The sequence below is a fragment of the Rhinolophus sinicus genome, chromosome 9 (genome assembly GCF_057876585.1).
Source record: "Rhinolophus sinicus isolate RSI-liver-muscle chromosome 9, RSI-T2T, whole genome shotgun sequence".
In the NCBI taxonomy this organism is placed as follows: domain Eukaryota; kingdom Metazoa; phylum Chordata; class Mammalia; order Chiroptera; family Rhinolophidae; genus Rhinolophus; species Rhinolophus sinicus.
In genome coordinates this window covers 32,592,477-32,606,047 of record NC_142509.1, presented here as the reverse complement: position 1 = coordinate 32,606,047, position 13,571 = coordinate 32,592,477, and the positions used below count along the sequence as shown (strand labels likewise).

Here is a 13,571-nt window from a genome sequence, read left to right as displayed (position 1 = left end):
TGAACCCAGGGCTCTTTGTGGTCATTGCCATATCTTAAGTCCCATGCGGTTTTAGCCTGGTGCAGGCCTATGTCCTGGGACCCAGGTCTGGTTTGGCCCTGACTCCTCTGAGCTGACATACCGTGTTTCCCCCAAAATAAGACCTAGCTGGACAATCAGCTCTAATCTGTCTTTTGGAGCAAAAATTAATATAAGATGCGGTCTTATTTTACTATAAGACTGGGAGAAGGTTCTCCCTTCTCCAAGCAGCAAACACTGGCCCAGGCTGGCCTCCCTCCCCTCGATCTGCACCATAACCATCTGTGAGCAGTGTAACTCCCGTTGGGCCCAGGGAACACTGGGCATCAGGAAGACGGGGGCAAAGGTCGGGGTGAAGCCCGCTCCTTTTGGTGTCAAAGAAGATTACAAGTCCTGCTCTCAGAGCTGAGGGCTGGGGCCGAAATCAGCCTGTGATCCCAAGTGAGGTGAGTTCAGAGGTCACCAGCTGGCTCCTTTGTGTGTCAATATTAACACGAGAGTCACCTAATTGGGGTGGGTCAGGCAGTGGACACAGTCAGGATGCACAGCAGGAGAAGGGAAAGGGACCGATGGTCCCCCAGGCACTGTGTTGGGTGCTTCACATGAGTTAGCTCATTCATTATATTAATATCCCTACTAATAATACGAATATAGAAGGAGCAGGAGAAAGGCCATATCCACATCTATTGAGTGCCTATTAAATTCAGGCTTGGTTCCTGGCACTTAATTAAACTGTCTTATCCTTCCAACCTCCCTATGAATTACGTTCTGTTGCTACCTCCTCCTACAGCCAAGGAAACTGAGGCACAAAATGGTTAAGTCAGTGGTCCAAGGTCGTACAACTTGAGTGGAGGTCAGGGATGTGGGTACCTACTGTATGTAGGGCACTATTTGCCCTTGTGGCACTTGCCTACTTCACGGAGAGTGGCTATCATGTGCCTAACATTCTACATCTATGACTAATTCGAATTCTCCCTACAGCCCTATGAGACAGATAAACCCATTTAACAGATGAAAACGATGAGGTTCTGTTGGCTCCAGAACTGAGTAGAACGTGAAGCTCACGTAGTGTCCCCAAGTCCAGTCCCCAGGCCTGGAACACTGTCTTCTGTGCTGCCCACAACTTTGGAGAAGGTCATCGGTGAGGTGGAGCCCCAGCCAGCAGCAGGGTGGGAGCCGATGCAGAGGACGGCTTTAATGGCCTTGGCATTGTCTGACATTTGGGTTTTACTCTCTGTGGAAAGTGTGCTAATTACTCCTGTTCACTCAGAAGTCTGGCTTAACTACCACGCGGATTTTATGGAGTTCTTTGGGGTTGCCATTGCTGTGTGACTTCTGGAGACCACAGTGGCAGGCAGCAGATGTGCCTCTGCCCCCCTTTCCGGCCAGCCACTCCCAGGGATGCAGGCCCGCGTGCTAGCCACACGCTGGGGGAGCCTCCCTTATCTGCTCTCTTTGTGCCTGCACACACACACAGCTCCGCTGTCCCCCAGCTACCCCAGGAGTATGTACAACGAATCATCCCCATTTTGCAGGCGAGAAAACAGAGGTGCCAAGAGGGTAAGTGGTTGCCCTTGCTCCCTGCATTGGGAAGTCTGATGCCAGAGCCTCAGCCTTACCTCTTTGCATCCCCGACAGCCCCCCCGACAGCCCTCAGCACCCAGAGGACGACCCTGGAGCCCCACATTCCTCTCAACCCCTTCCTCAAGTCTGCAGGGAAGGTACTGAGAGCCTCCCTTCATAGGTGGGGAAACTGAGGCAAGAAGCCATACAGCAAAGAGGTTAAAAGTATGGGTCATTAGGAAGTCGGGCTGCAGTTTCCTCATCTGTGCAATGAGGGTGAAACCAGAACCTGCCTGCTGGGTTAGTCAGGAGGATGACAGTTAAGTGCTTAGGACCACGTATGGTGGGTGGAAAGCTCTGGCACAAGCTGGTGATTATTATAATGGTTACTCCAGGGTCAGTTTGGGCCACTACTGTATGTCCTCACCGCCCCAGGCTCTACTTCCTCTTCCCCAGCCATGTCCCAGGCCTTTGCTCCACTCTCCCAAACAGCACCCACTCTTAAGAGACTCCCCCACTGCAGGAGGTGTCCTGAGTCCTCATGACTGGGGAATGCCAAGATTTATGCCCTTGGGAGGAATGTCAGCCACTGGATAAGGGGATCGCTTTCAGGAGAAAGGGGCATTCTCAGTCTCCCCCAAATCATTGCATATTAGAGCAAGAAGGAATTATCTTGTCTAACGGCTCACCCCCATGCCCATTTTACAGATGGGGAAACTGAAAAGGCATCAACAAATATTTATTGATGGATGGATAAATGCATGAATGCATGAATGAATAAATGACGTGAAAAGCTGAGGCAACACCTGCCAAGCCCTGGGTTAAGGGCTGGGATTTGGCAAAGAGTAGAGTTGCCTGGTAAGGTCACTTAGCCTGGGATATGCACATCTTCAGGGGGTGCTGGCAACAGACCAGGAGGTGGTAGATACCCCTGGAATGTGCAGGGAAGTGGCTCTATGTTGAAGATACAGTCTTTGCTCCCAATTTGTCCATGGACGGGTAGGGAAGACAAAAGACAATCACTCATTCATTGTGATAAATGTAATCCCAGCAGTGGGAGGAGGCCTCTGGTGTGGCATGTTTTGAGCACCCAGTACATGCAAAGCATGCTCTAGGTGTTTCGTGGCATCTTCTCACTAGCCCTGGATGATGGCTATTACCATTCCCATTGTACAGATGAGGCAATGGAGGCTCAGAGAGGTTACATAATCTGCCCAAAGCCACACAGGAAATGGTTGATATACAATCCAAAGCCAGCTCGTCTGGTCCAGAGCTATGTGTCCAGTATGATGGAGTGTCCATCTCTGTAGAAGAGGAAGGAATGTAGTCTGGAGGGTTTTCCTCTGGAATGTGATGCCCAAGATGGGCAGCGGCCAAGGCAAAGTCCATCCAAGCCAGAAGCTTCTTAGCAGACTCCCTCCTCCATCTTGTCCTCCTCCTCTTCACCTCCTCCTGGGATGGGATTAAAACTGAGCCTCCCTTCATGTTCTGTCTGGAAAGCAGATGTCCTGCCCCTATGGGGACTCTGGCTCCACCTCCTGCCTGTCCCCAAATTCCAGCGGCTTTCAACGCCCCACCAGGCCCTCCCTTCAGCTGACATTTTACACGGACCCTGCGGTCAGCTCTGGGCAGTGATAACAGGATTAGCCCCATGGAGGCAGATCACTTAATTAAACTTTGGGAGCAAGAATGCTGTCTTCTCCTCTCATTGCAGCGCTGGGGAGGGGGCTTGGGCTCCTAATGGGCCAGGCTGAGGAATTTTAACCCCTCCTCATCAATGTGGGCTCAGCCAAAGCCCAAGAATTTCCATCCATCATCCTGCCATCTGTATATCCATCCCACAAATATTGCCTGCGCTTCCTCACCTGTGCCCGGCACTGTTATTGCGGGGACCGACAAATGGTGGACTAAACCGGCTTCCAAACTTGGTTTGGCCAACAGAATGTCGCAGAAGTCATGCTGTTCCAGTTTCAAGCTAGACCCCAAGAGACCTGGTAGCGTCTGCTCTCTCTTGCAGCCCTGCCTCCACGTTGAGGATAAGCGAGCCTGCTGGAGGATGAGTGACCACGTGGAGGAGAGCCAAATCCTCCAGCAGAGGCCATTCTGGACGAAGTGCCAGCCAGCTGACCCTCCAACATGCAAGAGAGGCCAGCCTTGGTCAGCAGAGTCACCTACCTGACGCATATCTGACCACAGATGCATGAGAGAGCCCAGCTAAAGCCTATAGACTCACAAAACAATATTTAATGTTCATTGTTTTAAGCCACTGAGTATAGGTGGGGGTGCTTTGTTCTATAGCATTATTGAGACTTACCTGACTGATACAGCTTCCCTTTGTCTTTTGTATTAAATCCAACCTCTCTCTGCCCCTGCCCTTCATCTCTTTCCGCTCTACCCCTCCCTCACTCTCTCCCCTCACTCACTTCACTCCAACCATGTTTTTCTTCTTACAGTTATTTCCTTGTAAAAATCTTGCTTTTTCTTGCTTCCTGGTCCTCCCAACCATTCAATCTGGCACATAGTAGGCCTTCAGTCAATATCTGCAGAATGAATGAATGAAGCAATGAACAGACACAGCCCCACCTGACCATCCAGGGGAGGAGGTGATGTCACCAAATCACAAACTACGTGCTAGAAGGAGAATATTAGGGATGGGAGATGCAGGCTCTTCCCTGAGAAAATGATGTCCGAGCTGAGACCTGAAGGACGAATGGGCATCGATTAGATGGAGAGGGCATGGAAGAGCATTGCAGACAAAAGGAACAGCAGGTGCCAAGACCCTGAGACAGGAGGGAGCATGATAAGCTCAGAGAAATGAAGAGAAGCCTGAATGGGGGTTTTGATTTTTTTAACAAGCAACAAGAGGCCTTTGAAACACCATGACAGGTTCACCCTTTCTTCCTCTTGTGTGTGCCCACACTCTTCCTTCTTGGACAACTACAGGACCTGGATTTGGGACAGGCAAAAGATCCTAGCTTTTAGCTAAATACCCCTGAAGCTTCTCCTAGGATTTGCAAGACCCAGCCTCTTTCATCTGGGCTCAAGTCTCCCCAATGAGGCCACCAGAAGCCAAGCTGGAGCTGGTAACCATAGGGGCTCTCATTTATGGGGCCTTAGTAAGTGCCTGCTAAGAGTTTCCCCCTTTTATCTCAGGACTTCCTGGGCCCATACAAGAAACTGGCACTGAAACAGCTCTTCTCTTTCTTCTTACCCTATCTGAATGGCGATTGCTTTTATCTCAAAAGCAGTTCTATCTGATGTAATGGCTGCCTAAAGCAGGAAAGATTGTCTTGATTGATTACTAATGTCTGCTTTGGTCCAGGAATGGAGGTTTGATAATGTGTGTCACTCATTTACTGTCTTGCTTTAGATAGCGCTATGGTAGTTCTTTGAAGATCCCAACTCAGTAGGTGAGCCAGCTCTTGAAGGTCAGCTCCAAACTGACCAGCCAGGGGAAGACTTCCCATCAGAAGACTTCACAGAACATAGTTTTGGAAGGTCACAGGGTCCAGCAAGGAGGGGGTGGGCGAGTGGGCAGTGGGAAAGGGGGGAGCAGCAGTCCCAGCAGATGGGACTTGGAAGAGCAGGTTCAGGACAGGTCACGGTGGACATCCAATGCTGGCCTAAGGAGATGGAGCGGGGGAGCGATCCAACTGTCCCGGTCCCCCAGACCTGATGCTCAAACATGTAACACGTTAGCCTCAGAGCTCTGATCTAGGTGGGTTTCTTGTGCTACGATTTTGCCATTAGACCACGACAATGGGACAAACAACTGGCAGACTGTGGCCCGTGGCCAAATGTAGCCTTCAGCTTGTTTTTGGAAATAAATGTTATGGGGACTCAGTTACACCATTTGGTTACATGTTGTTTCCGGCTGCTTTATTCAACTCTGCTACAATGGCAGCGTGGAGGCCCTGCAACAGAGATGTCCGGCCTGCAACACTGAAAATGTGCACTGTCTAGCTTTTCGTAGAAAGAGTCTGCTGGCCCTGCGTCAGACAAACCAAGGAGTGGGGCTGCCCCTTCTGGTGCGAAACAATGCACAATGGCAGTAATGCAGGCAGAGAGACTCACTCCAGAGGGCGGGAGTCTTCCTCTCCCTGCTGCCACTCAGGAGGCAGAGAATTCCAAACTGTGTCTTCTGGGAGTGGCCGTGTCTGCGAAGAGGAAGGTGGGGGCAGGGGGAGGAAGAAGAAATGCTGGCACTTTTGGAGTCCTGTGGTCATCACTACACTAGGCAGTTCCCACAGACTAACTCTAAGCTTCCTGGCAACCCGGGAAGGCATCACAACCTGGTCTTTGCAGAGAGGGAAACTGAGGCCCACAGAAGGAAAGTGACTTGCCCAGGGCCACACACTTGGGGGAGAGCTAGGACTCTTCTTTAACACGTGAGAAATGGGACTCGCATGGTTAACATGGGTGACCGTCAGCAGTTCCCTTGTAATTTTCTATTGTTGCTATTATTATACTTGAGTACAATGTGCCAGACGCATTATACATAAGTCTACTTGCCCTGAAAATAACCCCATGAGATGCATTGTATTATTCTCCCATTTACCGATGGGGAACTGAAGCCCAGACAGGGGGTGCGATTTGCACAGGCCCTCCTGGGGGCGGTGCAAGGATTTGAACCCACCCCCTACCCCAGCCAGCAGGCTTCATCTGCCTTTGGTAAACCTCAGTTCTGTCACCTCCCATACCTTGTGTTTTCATGGTCCAGGTTCTCCGGAATGTCCCCATCTGTTATCTCCTGTGTGTGGGAGGGGTGCAGGTGGTGAGTGGAGGAGGGAGCTATTACCCGTTTTCCAAAAGGGGAAACTGAGGCCCACGGCGGGAAGTGGGCCTACCCAGCTGAGACAGCAGGGCTCTTCTCCCTCCCACTCTTTGCAGCCTCCCCACTTTTCCTGGTCCCTGATCAGAGCCCAAAGCCCCCTCCCGTTCCTGCTCCCGTCCTCCCCCCAGGTCCATCCCCCCCAGGGACAGCCGAGGAGGACAGTGATGGATTTGGGCCAGCCTTCATTTTCATCCTCGAGCCTCGCATCTGGGCGCGCTCTCCCTCCCTTTCCACTTCTCCTCCTGCAGACGGATGACAGGCGAGAATGTCTGTGACCCAGAGAAATTATCCTCCCTTCTCTCTCACCGCATAATTTTCTGCCCTCTCGTCTGGACAAGCCTGGGTGATTTTTAGCTACAAAAAAAGGGGGAAAATTATCATTCAGAAAAAAAAAAATAGAAGGCAGCTCTAGCTCTCCGACAGACAGGCTGTCTGCTGGGTGAAAATGAGAATCTCCTGTCTTGTGAACGCCGGGGGACGTCGCGGGGGTGTTCACACGCGTGGGATGGCTGTGGGCACCCTGAGGGCCAGGCCCAAGGTCCCAGCAGGTTCCGGTGGCTGGAGGCACCTGCAGATTTTTCTGGGGGTACCCCCTGTGCCCGCCCTCATGTGGGTGCATACCTAGAGGACTTCAGCGGGGGAGCGAGCGTGGTCGTGAGTCACCTGTGAGTGCCCCAGCATTACCTGACAGTCCAGCTTCATGGTGCCCAGGACCCGGGCCACTGTCTGCCCATCTTGTGGCCTTCTAGAAGTTTCTCTCCCTGCCACACCCACACCACACAAACACATGCACACACACTCACAGGGTCACACACTTAGGGCCTGCTCCACAGGTAGGCAAGAAAAGTATTATAGACTTAAAAAAAAAAATTCTGTTTTATTTATTTAAAATTTCAAACATTACAAGTAACGGTTTAGCAACTAAAGGTCCATCTGTTTTTCTCAACCTTGTAAGTAACCACGGTTAATGGTTTGGTGTCCATTTTTCCAGATTTTTCCATGCAAACACCATGATTATAAAAATGTACACAGATGCACACTCATGCATACACACACACACACAGATACAAGACAGTTCCTCACCCAGCACTGCCACTTACTGTGTGGCCTTAGGCAAGTTGCTTAACCTCTCTGAATCGGTTTCCTCATCTGTAAAATGGCCAGTTATGGTTTGCACTTTATGGGGAAAATTAAATGAATTAATAAATGTAATATGCTTAAATAGTGTCAGGCATATAAGAAGTGTTCAATAAACATTAGCTTTTTTTTTTTTTGAAGAGTTTTCAAATTCCGTATTGTGGAGCCCAGTGATTCTAGTGGGTTATCTCAGGTGGAGAAAGGAAAGGGCTGGAAAACATGGTCCCCCCACCCAGCATTTTAATGAGGTAGTCTCTCTTTTGTTTTACATATTGAGAGTTGTTTGGGAAAACAGATTCTCCTGCTTGTAACACACACACGTACACCAGTTGTAAAGCCACTACTTTGATATCCATCTTTTATGTTAATAATCCTTTGGTCTTAGATGATTCCGGCACCCAGGGCAGTAGGCACATAGTAGGTCTCCAACAAATGTTTGACTGACTGTCAACATGCCACAAAGCTTACGCAGAAAGCTGTGTATCCAGCACTGGTGCCCTCCCCTGGAGCAAGATGTGTTCTCTTGGCCCCAGAATGGTTTCTCGTCATTGTCTGAGGACCTTGACATCAGCTGGGACTAGATTAAGGGGACAGGATTGGGAGTGCCCTCTGCCCAATTCTTAGAACCAGGGCTCACACGTTAACCCTGTCCTGTGTAATATGTGCTTTCAGCCATGTACGTTTTTGAGACCTCAACTCTAGGAAATCTGGAGTTGGTGGCCATTGTATCATTTCTATTTCAAGGCATACCTTCACTTAACAAGAATTTATATGAGCCTCTTGAGAGAACGCACAACACTGAATAATTTTTTCTTCTCCTAATAGTGTGCAAAGAATTTGTCCATTCTTACAATTTTTCTTTCCTATTCCACAAAACATTTATTGTCACAATGTGCCTCAAACCCTGGAAACTGAGGGTAGCACAAGGGCCTCTTCAGGGTTTGTGCAGGAAATTTTTCTCCTTTCTCGCTCTTGTTTACTCTCCATCACCTTTGGCCCTTTCCCCATGTGGGTTCAGTGGACACATGAATAAACTCCAGGAAGTGTCTTTCTCAATTGCTGATGTCTGTACACCAAACTTGCCTTGGAGGGAGAGAAGGATCACATGTAAAATAAAGATCGGTGTCTGTCTTGATTCACTTCCCTGTTACCCCTTCCCAATGAACACTGAACTTGAATTAGAGATATTCAAGTAAATAGTAGGTTCATTTTACCATCAAAGATGGCTCTTCCACACCTGGTGCTCCATTATAGAATCTCAAGGCTGCTGCTTTTGAACTCAGACTCACCCATATTGTTATTCACCTCTCCCCATCCCCAATCTCTTACTCCAATTGCCTGCCCAGGAATGCTTTTGACAAATAACAGAAAATCCAACTAACTGTATCCTAAACAAATGGGGGCCATTCTTTGTCATATAATGAAAAGTCTGGAGCTAGGTAGCTAGTGTTGATTAAGTGGCCCCTTGTTCTTTGTGATTTCTCTTGGCCTTTCCCTCAAGGTTGCAAAACAGCTGCTGCAGCTCCAGGCGTCGCATCCGAGTTAAAGGCAAAAAGAAAGGAAGAAGGAAGAAGGCCTGCAGTTTCGCTAGCTTTTTTTTTTTTTTAAATCAGGAAAACAAAAACTTCTCTGGAAAGCTTCTAGCAGATTTCTGCTTAGGTCTGATTGGCTAACTGTGACCCAGACACCTCTACCTGCCAGGGAGGCTGGGAAAGCAAGAGGAAGGCAGCAAAGGTAAAGGAGATGGGAAACGGGTCATCCCACAGCATTGCCACATCCTCTCCTCCCACACTTCACTCACATCCTTTATATCTTTCCTGTTGGAATGAATGGCAAACCCTCCTCTACAGTTGCTGCTATGTGGCGGCATCTCTCTCGAGTCTATTCTTTACGTCTCCCTGTTTCAGGAACCCTGGCCATCCTTACGCACAATGTCTGCCTGCTTCCTTTGAACTTGCTTGTCTCTGCCAGAGCGGCTGCTCGCCCACCTCCATTTTCAGCATGCCTGGGTGGCTTCCTTCCAGTCTTCAAGTTTTGGTTTAAATGTCACTTTCTTGGGGTGGCCTTCCCGGATCATCCCACTAGGGTGGCCCTTTCTCTAGCCCAACTCCCTTCTTGAAGTGATACATTTATTTGTTTCTGTTTTCCTATCAGACCTAAGAAGGTGAGAACTTTCTGTCCCATCAGCATGTTCCCATGCAAAGCGCAGTGCCAGGCTCTCAATACATATTTATGGAATGAATCCGTGAAAGGGAGGAGGAAAAAAATATTGATAGTCTCAGAACTGTTGGCAGATGGTGTCAAGTAGGGACAATGGCTCAAACAAGCTGAGAACTTTAAATGGTTCTAATAGGACTCTTGTGAGGAGCAAGATGCATGGGTGTACACACACACACACACACACACACACACACACACTCCAAAGTAAAACAAAACCAGAAGGAAAAAGCAGTGGGATTTTGAGGCGTGATAAAAATAAAGACACACTCATGTTCCCTGCCAGCCCTTTTGCTTCATTCCTCAGTCTTGATGACCGCGAGGCTGGAGATGGCAGCACTAGTGGACGGGTAACAGAATCAATCATTCACAGTTCTCTTACTTTCATGCATTTCTTTCCATGTGGGCCCAAGTGTTGCCAGCTTGTGCTAATTGGTCCACTGCACGGAGGGACCAGGCTGTAATTCACACATAACGCACATGTACACCTTTTATTTGTTAAAAGTTCAGCCTAAAACCCGCCCAGCCCGGCTGGTGGGCTCTCAGTGCATGTGTGGTTACTTGCCCATGAAAGCCACCTTGGTTGTCCCTCCCCTACCCACCTCCATGCCCTCCTTCTAAGAGGTCATCTCCACGCAAAGGTCATTTCTAATAAACTTTAATCCTCCAAGGCCGGGCAATGTATCTCTTGTCTTGGCCACCCTGGTGCCTAGCACTTAGTAGGTGCTTATTACATGCTTGTTGCATTCCTGTCTGAACCCCACACCTTCTTCCAGTCTTTCGGGACACGTCCCACCTCCCATGGGAAGCTTTTTCCAATCCATTTTTGTCTTATTAACCCCACCCGCAGGTCACAGCTCTTTTTAGCACAGGGTCTGTAGCTCTGCCCCTCAGCGTGGTGCCTGGCCTATCACGGAGCTCTGCAAATGGCCACCTTGATGGAGGCCCTTAGAAGGGGGCGGGGCCCGGCAGGGGTGTCACTGGGGACCTGGGTGCAAAGGCCCTGCTCCTGTGAACTCAGGGCAAAATCAGCTGTTGCTTTTTGTAAAAGGCGGTCTCAGAAAGAAGCTTAAAGACGTCTGCCTTCACCCAGGCTTTTGCCTCTGGAATATTCTAGAACATCCGTTACATGTGACCGGAGACGTGAGAGAGCCAAGTGGGTGGAGAGAGAAGCAGGAATCAGTGTCTGCAGAGACGTTATCTGAATCCCTTCCATTGCCCTCTGGGTAGAAGTCCAGACCATGCTTTATCTGCTTCTTTCCTGGACAACCTCAAGCAGCCATGACACCCCCCACCCATCAGTACAACGCCCAGCCCCTCCTCCAACTGCTGGGTTCTATCCATCAGCCACATTTGCTTCTTCGGGACCTCCCCCAACCAGATTCTGCTGTGGCCCCAACTTTGAGGTGTCCAGAGAGGGCGGACTCAAGCGTCTGGGTGGCCCCAGGTGAAGTCCACGGGAGGTGGGTGTTGCCAGGCAGGGAACAGTGGGGACCTTGAAAGCATCTCCCTTCCCAAGGACGGGAGGGCGACCATCTGGGCCTCGGCCGGAGCCCAGAGGCAGCCCAGGCCTTTTCCCTCCAGCGATGCAGTTATCAGAACCAGAAGAGGGAATCTGAATAAAGAGTCGGAGAGAGACAGCCCCCTCCTCCCACCGCCGTTTCCAGGCGACACGCAGGCGGTCGTGGTCGCTGTCATACAAACCCTTTTCCCATAAGACGGCAGGTCCCATGGGGAGAAGGGGTGAAGTGGAATATTTTATCAGCCGTGTACATATGTAACCAGAAATGGGGGCTGAAAAGCAAAACCTCCTTTCCCTGAATAGGGGGAAGGGGCGGGGGTGGAGAGGGCTGGCGGAGACTTATCTCTAGCAGGTCAACAGCGAGAACGTGGCTGCTACCGCGGTTTTCGCCCTCTGCGTTGTCATCGCGGAAAAGGTCCGCACAGAGGGCTCGTGTGGGGACAGAGTGTAAAAGGCACCTTGTTTTTGTATTTAGAAATAAGAATCCAATATACATATCAAACGTGAGAAAAAAAATAAAGGGAGCCAGATGTCTTGTTCTCCCGGCCCCCTTTCCACTCGTGGTCTGGAGATAGTTTTGCTCCCATGGGGAACCAGCCCTCAGCGCTGGCTTCGGGTGGGCTGGAGTTCCAAGTTCATTTGGCAGCAGAGGTAGGTCGGTGTGGTGCCTGGAAAGAGCAGGTCTCGCTTCCCCCTCAGGGGTCTGAGGAGGCAGGAGGTTGTGCGAGGACAGAGCAAGCAGGTGCCGTCTCTTCTCAGTTCCGCAAAAGGCAGCCATCTCTCCCCTGCCCTGGTGGGCGCTGTTATCCAACGATCTAAAGAACAAGGTAAATAAATAAACAAATAAATACTAATAATAATAATGTGAAACATTTGCTTTGTCCAAGATTTAACGTGAAAGCAACCAACCTTGCAAAGTCACCAGCCCACGTGCCTGGGGAAAAGCGACTTCGCAAGGTATGTTGTGAAGGAGGCTGCAGTATCATTGCTTCCCAGTCTGTTGTGCTACTTGGGGGAATCTAGGGGGAGCACGTAGACCCACACTGTCTGTGAGGCAGGAGTGAGGTGTTATCCTGGTGACCATCTGTATGCACATTTCCAAAGAACAGGGCACGGAAACGCTCAGATGCCAAGACCTCACACCCTCCGACAGCTCCATTCAGATGCTCAGGGCAGGGCTCCTGCCACAAACCCATTCGAAAGTTTGTGAGATGATTAAAGTTAAGCAAAGCGGGATGGAGAAAGAGAGAAAGAGAGAGAAGAGTTAGGGAGAGAGAGAGTGAGGGGAGAAACGCAAGAACCCATCTGGGCAATGCATCACATTGAAATTGCCCCGCATTAAAAATTCACCAGCCAGTGAATTTTCAAGGGATTTGTAGTAATTAGATGACAAAATGCTGGCAAATCTCAGGCTTGCCAAAGATGTTACTCAGGGGTCAAAGACTCGACACTTTCGGCTGGGTAATTTGTAAGTGTCAATCACTCGTAGCCATCAGAGAGAAGGGAGCGATCTAAGGGCTGAATTCTAAGTAAGTCCAGGCGCAGACTTGAGCCTGCCGTCTGCCAGCAAAACCCTAGACCCCAGCCGCTCCACTCAGGAACAGACAGACAGCGGCTGGGCCCCGCCTGGGGCTTGAAGTCACGTAGGCCAACCCAAGTTTCCCGCTTCTTGTTTGATTTTATTCTTTTAGGAAAGCAGTGGTTCACAAAGAGTCTGACGTCCCTCCTTGGAGGAGGAGGAGAAAGTTTCCGGTGGCCGGCCACCACTGAAGGGCAAAATGGGCCGTTTGAGCAGGGGAGTGGTTTCAGTGTCTCAACACCCAGCCTCGGTGCCTTTGTCTTCTCATCTGTCAATTGGGGACAAGACTCACCTTGCAGGGTTGTTCTGACTGAAGGAGGGAAAACCCGCTCTAACTACCTAACAGATTCCTCGCTCAATATCTAAACACCTTTGTCCCAGGCACTGTTCTGAGCTCTGAGGACTCAGTAGTGACCAAGGCAACACGCCGGCCCTCGTGGAATATCCTAGTTGGGAGAGGGAGGAGGAATGAAGAACAGAAAGACAGAAAGCACGTCAGAGGGTGGCAAGTGCCAGGAAGAAAATGGGAGTCGACTTTGCACACTGTGGAAGGGAACGCCTCCCAGAGGAGGCCACATCTGAGCAGAGGCCTGGGGAAAGAAAGGGGCACAGAGGCTCAACAGAGGGACGTGCAGGGAGACGCCATAGGCCTGCCTTGGATGATTCCGTGATGAGAATTATCATGAGGCTGGAGACTGTTG

At 50.1% G+C, this 13,571-nt stretch overlaps 1 protein-coding gene across 1 annotated transcript in view; it reads right to left on the bottom strand.

Annotated features, from left to right (window-relative positions):
* Nucleotides 1–11,966: 11,966 nt before the first annotated feature.
* RBM19 (RNA binding motif protein 19) overlaps nucleotides 11,967–13,571 on the bottom strand; it is a 127,465-nt gene continuing 125,860 nt past the window's right edge. Inside the window, exon 25 of the mRNA XM_019734080.3 lies at nucleotides 11,967–12,106. The gene's annotated coding sequence lies outside the window, so the exon portion shown is untranslated. The remainder of the gene's footprint in view (nucleotides 12,107–13,571) is intronic.